At 41.9% G+C, this 12821-nt stretch overlaps 1 protein-coding gene across 5 annotated transcripts in view; it reads right to left on the reverse strand.

The window, feature by feature from the left end:
* Positions 1 to 5177, reverse strand: part of SPATS2 (spermatogenesis associated serine rich 2) — a 108315-nt gene extending 103138 nt beyond the window's left edge. For 4 of the 5 annotated variants that reach the window (XM_045829347.1, XM_045829345.1, XM_045829343.1 and 1 more), the window contains exon 1: positions 4881 to 5177. The gene's annotated coding sequence lies outside the window, so the exon portion shown is untranslated. Of the gene's footprint in view, positions 1 to 3926; positions 4007 to 4880 lie in introns of all 5 variants that reach the window. The other variant, XM_045829346.1, reaches the window with a different exon arrangement.
* Between the last annotated feature and the right edge of the window lie 7644 nt (positions 5178 to 12821).

Consider the following 12821-nt stretch of genomic DNA (forward strand, 5'->3'; position numbering starts at 1 on the left):
AAATACATTTCACACCATGGAACAGAAACTCCCACTGTACTCATCAGCTGAAATGTCTAAAAGATTTTCAAAAGTACTTTCAATGCAAAGTTGAAATGTATTTTAATGTGCTTGCCAGATGTCATGATAAATACAAGGCAGAAGCTAGGAGAAAGCCATGAAGACTGGGTAAATCATTTCCTTTTCAATCATTTCCAGTACGAGAGTCCTCCAAACAGTACAGAAAACATCAGTAGAGGAAACACCATCCCTCAAACATAAGGCCAAGCACTACCTTCAGGGGAACACATAATAAAACCACCATAAGTAACTAAGCTTCCTCAAAAAATTAAACACAGAATTACCATATGACCCAGAAATACCCCCAAAATTGTTCTAGGTATATACCCAAAAGAACTAAAAGCAAGAACTCAGTCAGATATATGTATACCAATGCTCACAGCAGAATTATTTGCAATAGCCAAAAGGTGGAAAAAATGCAGGTGTCCACTGATGAATGGATCAGCAAAGTGTGGTATACAAATACAGTGGAATATAATGCAGTCCTAAAAGGGAGTGAAATTCTGACACAGGCTAAACAATGATGAACCTTGAGGACATTGTGCTCAATAAGCCAGACACAAGTGGACAAATACTATAATTCCATCTACATGAGGTATCCAAAGTAGTTATAGTCACAGAAACAGAAAGTAGAATGGTGGTTGCCAGGGGCTGGGAAAAGAAAAGAATCGGGAGTTATTGTTTAGTAGTACAGAGTTTCTGTTTGGAAAGATAAAAAGCGTTCTGGAGATGGATGGTGGTGATGGTAGCATAGCGATGTGATTACACTTAGTGCTGCTGAACTGTACACTTAAAAATGCTTTACATGATAAATTTTATTATGTATATTTACCACAATTTTTTCAAAGTAACCAAGCAAGAACCATCATCAAACTTTTCTGGCAAAATTATGTCAAGAGAAGTGGTCAAAGTCTGTAACAGGCATGCTTCACTGTCATCCTCCAGAGCCTAGACCACTTACCTTAAAGTCAAGGTCTCAGAATAGCCCTGGCTCAGGGGCTCAGTTGGTAGAGCATCGTCCCCTCCCACACACCAAAAGGTCCCCGTCAGGATGCCACAGAAGACAATCAATCGATGTTTCTCTCTCACACTGATGTGTCCCGCCCACACCCCTTCCTCTCTCTAAAAAAATCAATAAACATATCCTTGGGTAAGGATAATTTTTTAAAAAGTATTCCCAGTTTGTCGCCCTGGCTGGTGTAGTTCAGTGGATTGAGTGTGGGCTGCGAACCAAAGTGTCACAGGTTCAATTCCCAGTAAGGGCACATGCCTGGGTTGCAGGCCACAGACCCCAGCAACCGCACATTGATGTTTCTCTCTCTCTCTCTCTCCCTCCCTTCCCTCTCTTAAAATAAATAAATAAAATCTTTAAAAAAAAGATTTTATCTTTAAAATCTTTAAAAAAAGGAGGGAGAAAGAAAGAGAGAGAGAGAGAGAGAGAGAGAGAGAGAGAGAGAGAGAGAGAGAGAGAGAGACATCAATGTGCGGTTGCTGGGGGTTATGGCCTGCAACTCAGGAATGTACCCTGGCTGGGAATCGAACCTGGGACACTTTGGTTCCCAGCCCACACTCAATCCACTGAACTACACCAGCCAGGGCTAAAATAAAATCTTTAAAAAAAAAGTATTCCCAGTTTGCCAAGAATAAAAAAAGATTAGATGTTTAAGTTTTTTTTTAATCTCAGAATATAGGAGGGGTGGATATGACATTTTCATGTTGCTACAGATATATACCAATCAACTGAAGAAGCTGAATTATACTCTAGAAGAGGTTATTTTTGTTAAATAAAATGAATGGGCACCCTTTCTCATTAAAAAAACAAAACAAAACTTTTCCTTCCAGTTTCCAATGGAAGTGGCAAGATTGAAATAACCAGTTTTACTTCTAACAAAGAAGCACAATGGATCCTAAAAAGTGACTTTTAAGCTCCTGATTTTAATATGGTGGTTCTACAGTGGGAAACTGCAAGCAACAATTTAAAATAACAACAACAACAATAATAATGTACAAACTTCCTTCACTACTATTAACTGACTTTGTACAAGTTACTTAACCTTTCTAGGCCTCATCTGAAAAATGGGGATAATGCTTACACCTATCTACCTTTAAGAACTGTCTGAAGATCTAATGAGGTAATATATATAAAAAACACACTGAGTTCAATGCCTAGAACACATAAATGCTCCACAGATAATTCCCTCTCCTCCTGCCTTTTACTAACATCTGCCCTTTGTTACTCCTGGATCAGCCTCCAGGGGCTATGCTGATGTTTTGGCTGGTAACCTACAGTTCCTCCCTCAGGTCCCAGCTGTTTCTCTCAGTTCTGGTTGTTTCACTTGGGGTTTCTTAGAGGATCCTATCTATATTTAGAAATAATGCTAGTACCAACTGTGGACTCAACAGGTGCTTGGAAGGCACTTGAGCACTCAGCAGTTTTCGACTGTTTCCAGTGTGAATTCATTTTGGTTCCACAACTGGCTGTCTTGACTTCCACAAGGAAGAGGGGCACGCGTGCACAGTGCTTCGGCAGTACACTAAACAGAAAATTAACTGTGCTCACAGGACAAACCCTTAGCAAGATGTATTAGCCCTATTATCAGGACCCCAGATTTGTTAAATCGCAGGAGCAAACGTTTGATTAACTCTATAGGTGTAGCCCCTTAACCCAATCTTCATCTAAATCACTAATATCATATCAGATCCAAGTTTCAACCAATTCATACTGCTTATATATTACACAACCAAAATCAGAGGAGGGAGAAAGCTGGAAGACCCACCAGGCAGTGAAGATTTAAAGGCGTCCAACAGAGCTGGGCCTGAATTTAGCTTGACTCACTAGCTCTGTGACCTCGGTAAGTTATTTCATCTCTTAGTTTACAAAATAGGAAATAATTGTGAGGATTAAATTAAATGAGATAGCCCTGACTGGTGTGGCACAGTTGGTTGGGCGTTATCCCTCAAAGCCAAAATTCACAGGTTAGATTCGGGGTCAGGGCACATGCCTGAGTTGCGGGTTCAGTCCCTGATTGGGGCAGGTTGGGGTGCATATAAGAAGAGGCAACCAACCAATTGATGTTTCTCTCTCATATTGATGTTTCTCTCCCTCTCTTTCTCCCCCACCCCCCTCTCTCTAAAAATAAATAAAATCTTTTTTAAAAAATTAAATGAGAGAATGCATCTAAAACAATCTTAACACCTTGCCTAGCCCACTAAAGAGGTCAGTAAGAAGCCACATTATCATTAATGAGGACTCTGTACTCACTCCTTGCTTTGTTCAGTTTTTATAACATATAGGAAAAGTGACAATTTAGATCATTAGTTTTGGACCTTTATAAAGTGGTCTAATGCTGCCATCCAAGACCTAGCTGCAAAATAAACATAAACTCATGAATTCCCAGAAATCTTAGATGAGTCAGCAAAACTTAATGCCCAAAAAACACAAAGCTTAAGGTGGACTATTTATGAACACACAAAGGTAACTACAATTTCAAAATCAGCAATCTTGTCATCTAATACCATTCAAAATTTAGTCTAGAAATCCAAGTATCAAGGAAATGCAAAGATCATGACTCCAGAAATACTTTCCTACAATATTTTTAAATAAAGTGATTTTTTCAAATCACCTTCATTCAAACTGGAACGTATAAAGCAGCCTGACAATTTGAAATCATCATCAATAATTTCTTGAGGCAGCACACAAACTCTCTCCCACGAACTTAAAACCAGTAGCAGACCATACATGAAATTTTCTCAGTAAGAACTGCAGTTCTAACATAGTACAGATAACTCTGACTTTATCGAGGCTGTTCATCACCTTTTGGTCTTGGTTCTCCACCAAATACCCTGAACACTGCTTTATCACTGACCTGACTTAAAAGTAAGATGCCTGATTCTGGTTATCCGTTCTCTCCGGCTTCCTTAACAACAGGTAAATTACATACATAACCTGATGAACAGAGGAGAAATTACCATTACAGGCATACTTCATCAATGAAACGGACTACAAACGAAAACCAAATTATTTAAAGAACAATTTGTACTCCTTAGCAGAGAAGTCTGGGAAAGATCCACCTTCTAAATGAACCGTCATCCTGGATGAACTAGGAGAAAAAAGCCAAGTACTCCATACTCTCCAACTGGCTGTACCCTCTGCTTTAATTCAAGCCCAAACCACATTAACTTTATTTCTCCGCTCCACTTTGCATTATTTTTCGTTCCCGTCCTCCTCTCAACTCCAAGAATGCTCTTCTATCTCTTATTTTCAAATCCCATTTGGTCCCCAAATCTTTTTTTTAAGTTGATTTAGAGAGAGGAAGAGACTGGTTGATGCTTGTATGTGCCCTGACAGGGAATCGAACCTTCAACCGTAGCTTATGGGGAGAATGCTCTAACCAATTGAGCTACGTGGCCAGGGCCTCCACTTTGTCCCCAAATCTCAAGGGCCTCTGGCACCCACTCAGATGACCTTACGCAACCCAACTGTATTCCCAATTCATTGTACTTCTCCGAAAATAACCCATTCTTTCATTATTTTCCATCTCTTGTTGTTTCTTAAAATCCAATACCCCCCACACGGTCACATCAGAGAACCCCCTCACTCCATTGTTTCCCCGGCCTATGCTTCTTGAAACACCCCAACTCAGACCGGCGGGCTTCGGCTCGCCCCAGACCCCCAAAACCTTTTACCATCTGGTCACCCCAAGTCCCAAGGGCTCGCGTCGCCTCCCCTCCGTACCCAACCCCCAACAACTACCCCTTCCCCGGTGCTCTCCCTCAAACCCGCTCTCTGCACCTCTGTGCCCCCTTTATCCCCTACCAACCTCCTCCACTCAGCACGCTCAGCTTCACCTACTCCGGGCCCCCGCAGTCGCCGCGTCCCCCCAGTTCCGGGCTCCGCGTCCCGGACGCTCCGGGGTCTGAGAAGAGGAAAAGAGCTCCGCCGCCTGCTTCGCCTCTTTTAGAGCCGGCGACGTCGCCGCCGCGCTGCTCCCTCGGCTCTCCCAGAGTCAGACGCCGCCCCGCCTCCGCCCGCCCCTTTCCCTGCTTCCCTCCTCTGCCGGCAGGCTGACTGGGAATCGCAGCCGCGACTAGGGGCCGGAGCGCCAGCGGATCCACACCGACCTCGCTGGGGCTCGAGCTATTCGCCCCGCCCCGGAGCGCGCTCGGGCGCGTGCGCGCCAGCCAGCCAGCGCACGGGGCACGTGCTCGCGCCGGCGCGAACCTGGCGTGCGAGTGGAAAGGCGCCGGGAGGGAGGAGGTCTGTGGTCTGTAGAGTTACCGTTCTTCGCGCGACTAAGTCCCTCGCGCCTGAATTGAGGGAGCTTGGGCGTCGCCGGAGATTGGGATAACAAGGAAGGGGAAGGATTGGAGGACTGGATCGGAAACAAACTCATAGGTGGAAGCGGCGGTGGATGGGATGCGAACTCGCGTCCACGTACAGAACTGCCATTGCTGAGAGAAAGCGAGTGGCGTGTGGGTGGGGGATAGCAAGCTGGGAGTGCTGCACCCAAGCTGAAACTGCCGGAAAGACCCGAAACTCTCTCGGAGGCGGCCGAAGGCGGGCGCCTCCAGGGGCAGCGTGCGAGGGGCTTTTTCTGTTGGTCTTGGCTGGGATCTGGTCTGTCAGGTCGCCTTCCCTTTCGCCGCTTACGTCTTCACCCCGTGAATTTTTCCACCACTTTTCCCTTTGCCTCTTTCCAAACCCAAGTTTTACAACAAAAGGCCATTTCAGAGCCACCGGCTGCGAGGAAACTCTGGGACGTCCGGATTTGGCGGCCGCTCGGCCTCCAGGGAGGCATGGAGGCCTGTGCAGGGTGGGGCAGGGAGGAGGTATCGCTCAGGCCTGGCGCACAGCAACCTCTGGAGCGAGTCGGGGGTTCTCTACCCCGGCCACGTATCCCCGACACACCGCCCAAGTCCGTTGCTGAGTCTTCTTATATCAGCTGTCTGCATCCACCTCTGCAGTTGTGGTCAATCTCACCACTCGTCGAATCTTTCTGTTAAATATTCCCCTGTCTTTGTGGTCAGATTCCCAACCTCCTCAATGCAAGAACTACTTTTTAAAAGATACTTATTTTTAGAGAATGGGGAAGGGAGGAAGAGAGGGAGAGAAACACCAATGTGAGAGAACTATTGATGTGTTGTCTCTCTTACGCCCCGAATCATGAGGGGACGAACCGCAACCCAGGCTTGTGGCCGGACCAGAATCGAATCTGGGACCTTTGGGAACCACGCCCAACCAACTGGTCAAGGACACAACCCCTAATACCTGTGTAGCTTCTTGGCCAATGTCCTGCGTGTGTGAAGCACTTGCCCCACTGGTCGGCCGCCTATTAGGAAAGGCTACAAGCTGAGAATTTAGGTAATTGACATTAAAAATATCAATCAGAGCCCTGGCTGGTGTGACAAACCGAAAGTCCACCTGTTTGATTCCCAATCAGAGCACATGCCTGGGTTGCGGGCCAGGTCCCCAGTTGGGGGGCACGCAAGAGGCAACCACGCATTGATATTTATCTCCCTCTTTCCCTCCCCCTCTCTCCAAAAATAAGTAAATAAAATCTTTTTAAAATACAATAAAATAAAATTAATCAGAATCTGTCATCATATTATCTACTTTTGAGGCCAAAGCATAAGGGGATCTGGACAAACCCGAGAGGATATACAAATGCATAGAGTCACAGGCACAATGCAGTTTGGACTTCCACATACTTATTGCAGCTGCATTAAACGTTACGGGAGTAGTAGAGTAAATCTCTACAAAGTCATCGGTCCTTTGATTTTTAACTTTGCATGGCGTGAGGCTTCAAAAATACCTTGGAGCCCACTGATCCCTGGTTAATAATGCCTAATCTAGTCCAACCATATTATTTACAGATCTAAAGAAACAGAAGAGTAAGTTAGTCATCCAGCTAGTTAGGGCACTACACCATCTGCTGCTTCCTATGGAATTCTTTCAAAGATTCAAGTAGTAGCAGACCATCCAAATATCTTTCACTGAATTGGCATAAATACCCAATGAGTGGTAGGCATTGCCCTAGGCAGTGGGTCACTCACAAAGAAGAATAAAACAATATCATCTCCAAGGAGAGTATCTACTTATAAAGGAGGGTATAAGCTATTAAATAATTAATTATAATAACGTGGTAAATGCTGAAACAGAAAAGTGCAAAGTGGAATGAATGACAAATTCTTTCACAATTCCCCTCCCTCCCATACAGAATGGGAACGAGGCAGTAAGTCCTAGTTAATAGGAAACTTCATACTAAAGAATGGGACCTGAACCAATAGGATCCAAGATTTTATTCCATAATGACTGATTTCACCTACCAAAAGTCGCTCCAGAAATGCCTTCATTACAGGGCCTGTTGCTGCTGCAGCCCAATATAGTTTCTTTTGGGGGGAAAACAAACAAACAAACAAACAAACAAAACGGCCTTACTCTTGGAAACCTTATGGTCTATGTAGGAAAGACATTGATGCCTCCCCTAAGAGAGCCCCTGATCTAACAAGAAAGAGTTTTTTTCTATGTGGGTATCCCGCCCAAAGAGAAGAGAAGTGGACTAAAGAGCACACACCTAGGCCCAATCTAGGAGAGCTGTCAAACATCATTGGAAATCTAAGGAGATGAAGAATATCATATTTAACAGAACTCCTCCAAGGGAGAATTCTGAGTGTGGTTGAGAGGAACATTTTGTTAAATCCATTGGGGTGGCAGTAAGGGTAGTCTCCTCCCAAGTATTTTACTAAAAAAATAGGCCTCTAAGGAGGGCAGATGACATAGGGCATATGTCTCGCTGATTGGGGTTTGCAAGTACCCCTACTGCAAGTCACCGCCCACCTCTGCCTTTTCTCCATGCAGCACTCAACCTCCCTAAGAGGACATTGAACAGATGTTTGAAAAATACTTTGTTCCTGACTGATGTGGTTCAGTGGGTTGGGCATCATTCCTGAAACCTAAAAGGTACAATTCCTAGTGAGGACATATCCCTGGGTTACAGGCCAGGTCCCCATTTGGTGGCCTGGAAGAGGCAACTTATCCATGGATGTTTTTCTTGAACTTTGATGTTTCTGTCCTTTATTTTCTCCCTCCCTTCTCCTCTCCCTAAAATAAATAAATAAAATCTTAATTTAAAAAAGAACCTTTTGGCCCTGGCTGTTGTGGCTCAGTGGATTGAGCGCAGGCTGCAAACCAAAGGGTCACAGGTTCAATTCCCAGTCAGGGCACATGCCTGGGTTGCAGGCCAGGTTCCCAGTTGGGGGTAGACGATAGGCAACCACACATTGACAATTCTCTCCCCCGCTTTCTCTAAAAATAAATAAATAAATGAATAAATAAATAAAATCTTCAAAAAATTTTTGGAACTAGGTTACAAAGATTAATTTTATCCTTGTTTTTTTATACTACATATACATTTTTAACTTTGTAAGCTATACTTCACAATAAAACAAAGTGATTATTGCCTGCTTTGAAATAATTACAAATTGTTTAAAGTCTGTCTATAAATTATACTGGAGGAAAATAAATGCTATAATAAATTTGACATATAATTCTTGTGACCTGCTCTGAAGAAAACAAAATTAAAAATAATTTCTGAAATTACTAGAATAACTGCTAAGGATTACAAAATAAGTTCATTTTGAAATAACATCTATATGTCTCAGTTCAGCCTTAAGGGAATTAATTTATCCCAGGCTACCTAATGATCCAGTGGAAACACTAGAGCCAGAAATAAATCATGACATAATCTTCACCGTGGCAGATATATTCTGCAGATATTAACCTGACCTAATTTTATATGTTTCAAATAGATCCTGAAGATGAGAACTTTTCTTGTGTTTTTATTTTGAGTTGATAATTTTGTATCATTGCCAGATTTTCTGTTTTTATGAGGAATAAAAAGAGGCTAAAGTTAATAATCTGAGAAAGTTAAAAATTTTACTAATTATCTTGGAGACTTGATAACCAATGACTAACTGAGGAACATGATTTTTCAAAGTCTCTGTTGACTAAAGATAAAGCTACAAGCCACAGCAGGCATGAAGACTAGCAGAGAACATCTCATAAGGGCGTACTTTGCCCTTTGCTTGGACTGCTTCTAATACCAAAGCCTGTTCATGTTGGCAGTCCAAACTATGTGCCTTAGAAAATTAGTTTCATGGGATGCTAAATAGATGTTATATGAAAAAAACTATTCCTGCCCTGGCAGGTAACTAAATTGCTTAGAACATCATCCCCATATGCCAAGGTTGTGGGTTCAGTCTCTGGTCCCTGCACATACAAGAATAAACCAATGAATGCATAAATAAGTGGAACAACAAGTTAATGGTTTCTCTCTCTCCCTCTCTCTCTCTCTCTCTCTCTCTCTCTCTCTCTCCTTTCTTTCTCTCTCCCTCTCCCCCCTCCCCCCTTCTCTCTCTGTCTCTCCCTTCCTTTCTCTCAAATCAATAAATTTTTTAAAAAATGAAAAACTATTCCAGGTCCAAATAAGTTTAGGAAACACTGGGTAAAATCAAGTTAAACTGGTTGCTTTACTTCCCAGAGCATTTGGTATGGTAATGTGCTTTGCTAATATTTAAAGGGATGCACTATATAGTGTGCAACTTTCTCCCAAGGAAACATTTTTTTCTCCCAAGAGACTTCTGTCCAAGGTTAATGTTTCTTTGAACATCAATTCTATAAAGTTCTAGGGTTTCAATTAAAGGGTTTCAATGAGAGAGACATTCCCATTTTGTAGATTACAAAACTGAGGTCCAAAAGACATAGGTAAGATATACAAATTCAATTGTGTATCAGATGTTTAGAGCTGGAAAAACCCTTGAAGTATGAAAGGTTAACTTATTACATCACAAAATTAGTGACAATGTCACAACCAAAACTCAGATTTTAAACACTCAATTCAGTGCGAGTGTCTTGCAGGTTCATTAAAAACTTGATTTTGATCTTTAGTGGATTTGTTTCTATGTGTAAGATATATAACTAACATTGCTTTTCTATAAGTTCATTCATGTAATTTCAGCATACTCTTTCATTTATACAGCCTGTCACCATTTTTTAAAAATTGGTAATGCCTATCCTCTGTATGTTTTTTGGTTTATAAGTCACTCTCAATACATTGTTTCATTTTATTATCTGAATTTCCCTATGAGGCAGACATCATTATTCCCATGTAACTAATAAGGAAACTGAGGCTTTAAGCTGTTAAATAACAAGTTAACATATTTAGTAAATGTCCTGTGAGTTAAATTGGGAAAAGACGGTCTCTTCCTTTAAAGGGCTTTGTCATAGTCAAGGAGACAAGACTTATAAACATGAGAGAGTATGTAAGAGAATGCTAAGTAGAATGGTACAAACTAGACAAGAATGCTGAAGGAATTCAAAGGGGAAAGATTACTGCAGATGGAATTAATCAGCGAAGTCATCATGGAGGGATAAACCTTAAGCTGGATCATAAAAGAATTATAAAGATTTCAATTAGCAGAAAGGGAAAATAATCGAAAAGAAGAGTGACATCAGCAAAGGCATTAACATGAGAACAAGAAATAACATTGATGGAAAAGAATTAGAGTTTGAAGGGAGATGGGTCTGAAAGGACCAGTCCCTTGGCTGTGCAAGAAAAGCCAACTGCTAGCAGACAATGAGTTCCCAGTCAATGAATATAAAATAATATGGCACTATTCACCCAGAATGAGCAGTTAGTTGCTTTCCAACCCAAATTATATAGAAATGCAGTAAATGTACACTCTCTGCTGTGGACCCCAGGAATGAAAAGGAGAAAGAAACAAGAGAAGGCAGGTCCAAACTGGTAGATATGGGTATGGAAGAAAAGGTGGGGGAGTAACATGAGCCTCACTAGCCATCAGATCTGTTAATGGGAAACATGAATAGAAGACATTTATATGCTCCTCATACCCCTCCCATTCCTTTCTTGATACTATTTCATCTGAAAGGCGTTTGACCTACTAATGCTAGGGAAAAAAATGCCCTTTGAGGTGGTTCTTGCACAGCCAGATGCACATGCTAACTCAGTCACCACCCAGCAGAGGGTGTTCCCTACAACCCATCTCAGCCCAGAAATGAGACTAAGGTCTGGCACAGAATAAGTTAAAATGAGTCCCTTCCAACTTTCCCACACAAGGTACTGCTTTGTTCTGTTTAAACTTGTCAGGTCTAAATCCAGGAAATTCAAGGTCTTGCTTAAATTTATAATAATTTTCAAATAAGCCATCGCCTGCAAACTGAAAGGTTGCTGGTTCGATTCCTGGTCAGGGCACAAGCCTGGGTTGCGGGCCAGGTCAAGGTCCCGAGTTGGGAGTGTGCAAGAAGCAACCGGTCAGTGTTTCTCTTCCTCTCTCTCCCTCCCTTCCCTCCCGCTAAAAATAAAATCTTTAAGGCAATTTTTTTAAAGAAGTGTAAGAGAGCCTAAGTAGGAAATAAAAAAAGAAAGAAACCTCTAACATGAAATACACTGCCCCAGAGCCCCCTAAGAGATCAAATGACAACTGGAAAACATGCTTCAGTTGGAGCTTTCCCTGAATAACACGTGAATCCAACTGCACAGTTGCTCTCTCCTTCCCCAGAAAAGGGGAGGACTGACCTCTAGTAATGAACCTGCCATGGAGGTGCCACTACCAGATCCTGAAAAAGGGAAGGCACATATTTTACCCTTGTGACAGCCTTAAGGCGCCATCTGCAGTTACCAGCTAAGACTGCAATAAACCCACACCTCCTGCGAGCTTGTTAGGATCAACCACTGTTAAAAAAGAAAACAAAGAAACACTAAATTCAAGTTAGAGAGTCCTCAGAAGACCCTGGGTCATAGAGCAAATGCAAACATAGCTTTAAGGCACAGTGCCTAGGAAAAGATCTAAAGGCCTTATTGGCTATATGTTCAATGAGCAACAACAACAAAAGCTAATAAATTGGTAGGCTGCTTGATTTAAAGAATGATATATTGTCCAGACCTTGAGAACTTAATAACCCCACAGTACCCTGCTCTGTCTGAACACATCTGTGAATCACATTCCGTTCCGAGCACCACGATTTAAGAGCAATATTGACAAGAGCCATAAAAATGTTCATACCTTTTGACCCAGTAATCCCACCCATGGGAATTTATTCTGAAATAATTCAAGAGAACAGATAAATTAGATGAATGAAGATATAGATGCCGTAGTCTTTGTAACAAAAATATATATGAATAGCCTAAATGTCTCCCCAAAAAGGGAATATTATACAGCATGAAAATATATTTATTTGAAAAAAATGTGCTCATGCATGCTACAACATGGATGCATCTTGAAAACATTATAAGAGAAAAAAGCCAGACACAAAAGAAGATATTGTATGGTTCCATTTATATAAAATGTCCAAAAGAGGCAAATCCATAGAGACAGAAAGTACATCAGCGGTTGCCGGGAGCTGGGGGGAGAAGAGAATCGGGACTGATTGCTAATGGCAGTGAGGTTTCTTTTGGGGGTGGTAAAAATATTCTGGGGTTAGTGTTGCTGTTTGCACAACCTTATGAATATACCGAAACCTGCTAAATTGTATACTTTAAAAGAGTGAATTTTATGGCATGTGAATTAAATCTCAATAAAGTTTATATATGAATTTTTCATAGTAATATATATAAATGCTCATGATTCTGTGAGGGGGAGAAAAACAGTATAAAATTATACCCCTGATGTGATTCAATCATGTAGAGTTAATTATGTGCATTTACAGATGAGGACAAAGAGGTCATGAATAAACGAAAACAGTC

This window comes from Phyllostomus hastatus, unplaced genomic scaffold (genome assembly GCF_019186645.2).
Source record: "Phyllostomus hastatus isolate PE091 unplaced genomic scaffold, TTU_PhHast_1.1 phas_scaffold_93, whole genome shotgun sequence".
Lineage (NCBI taxonomy): Eukaryota > Metazoa > Chordata > Mammalia > Chiroptera > Phyllostomidae > Phyllostomus > Phyllostomus hastatus.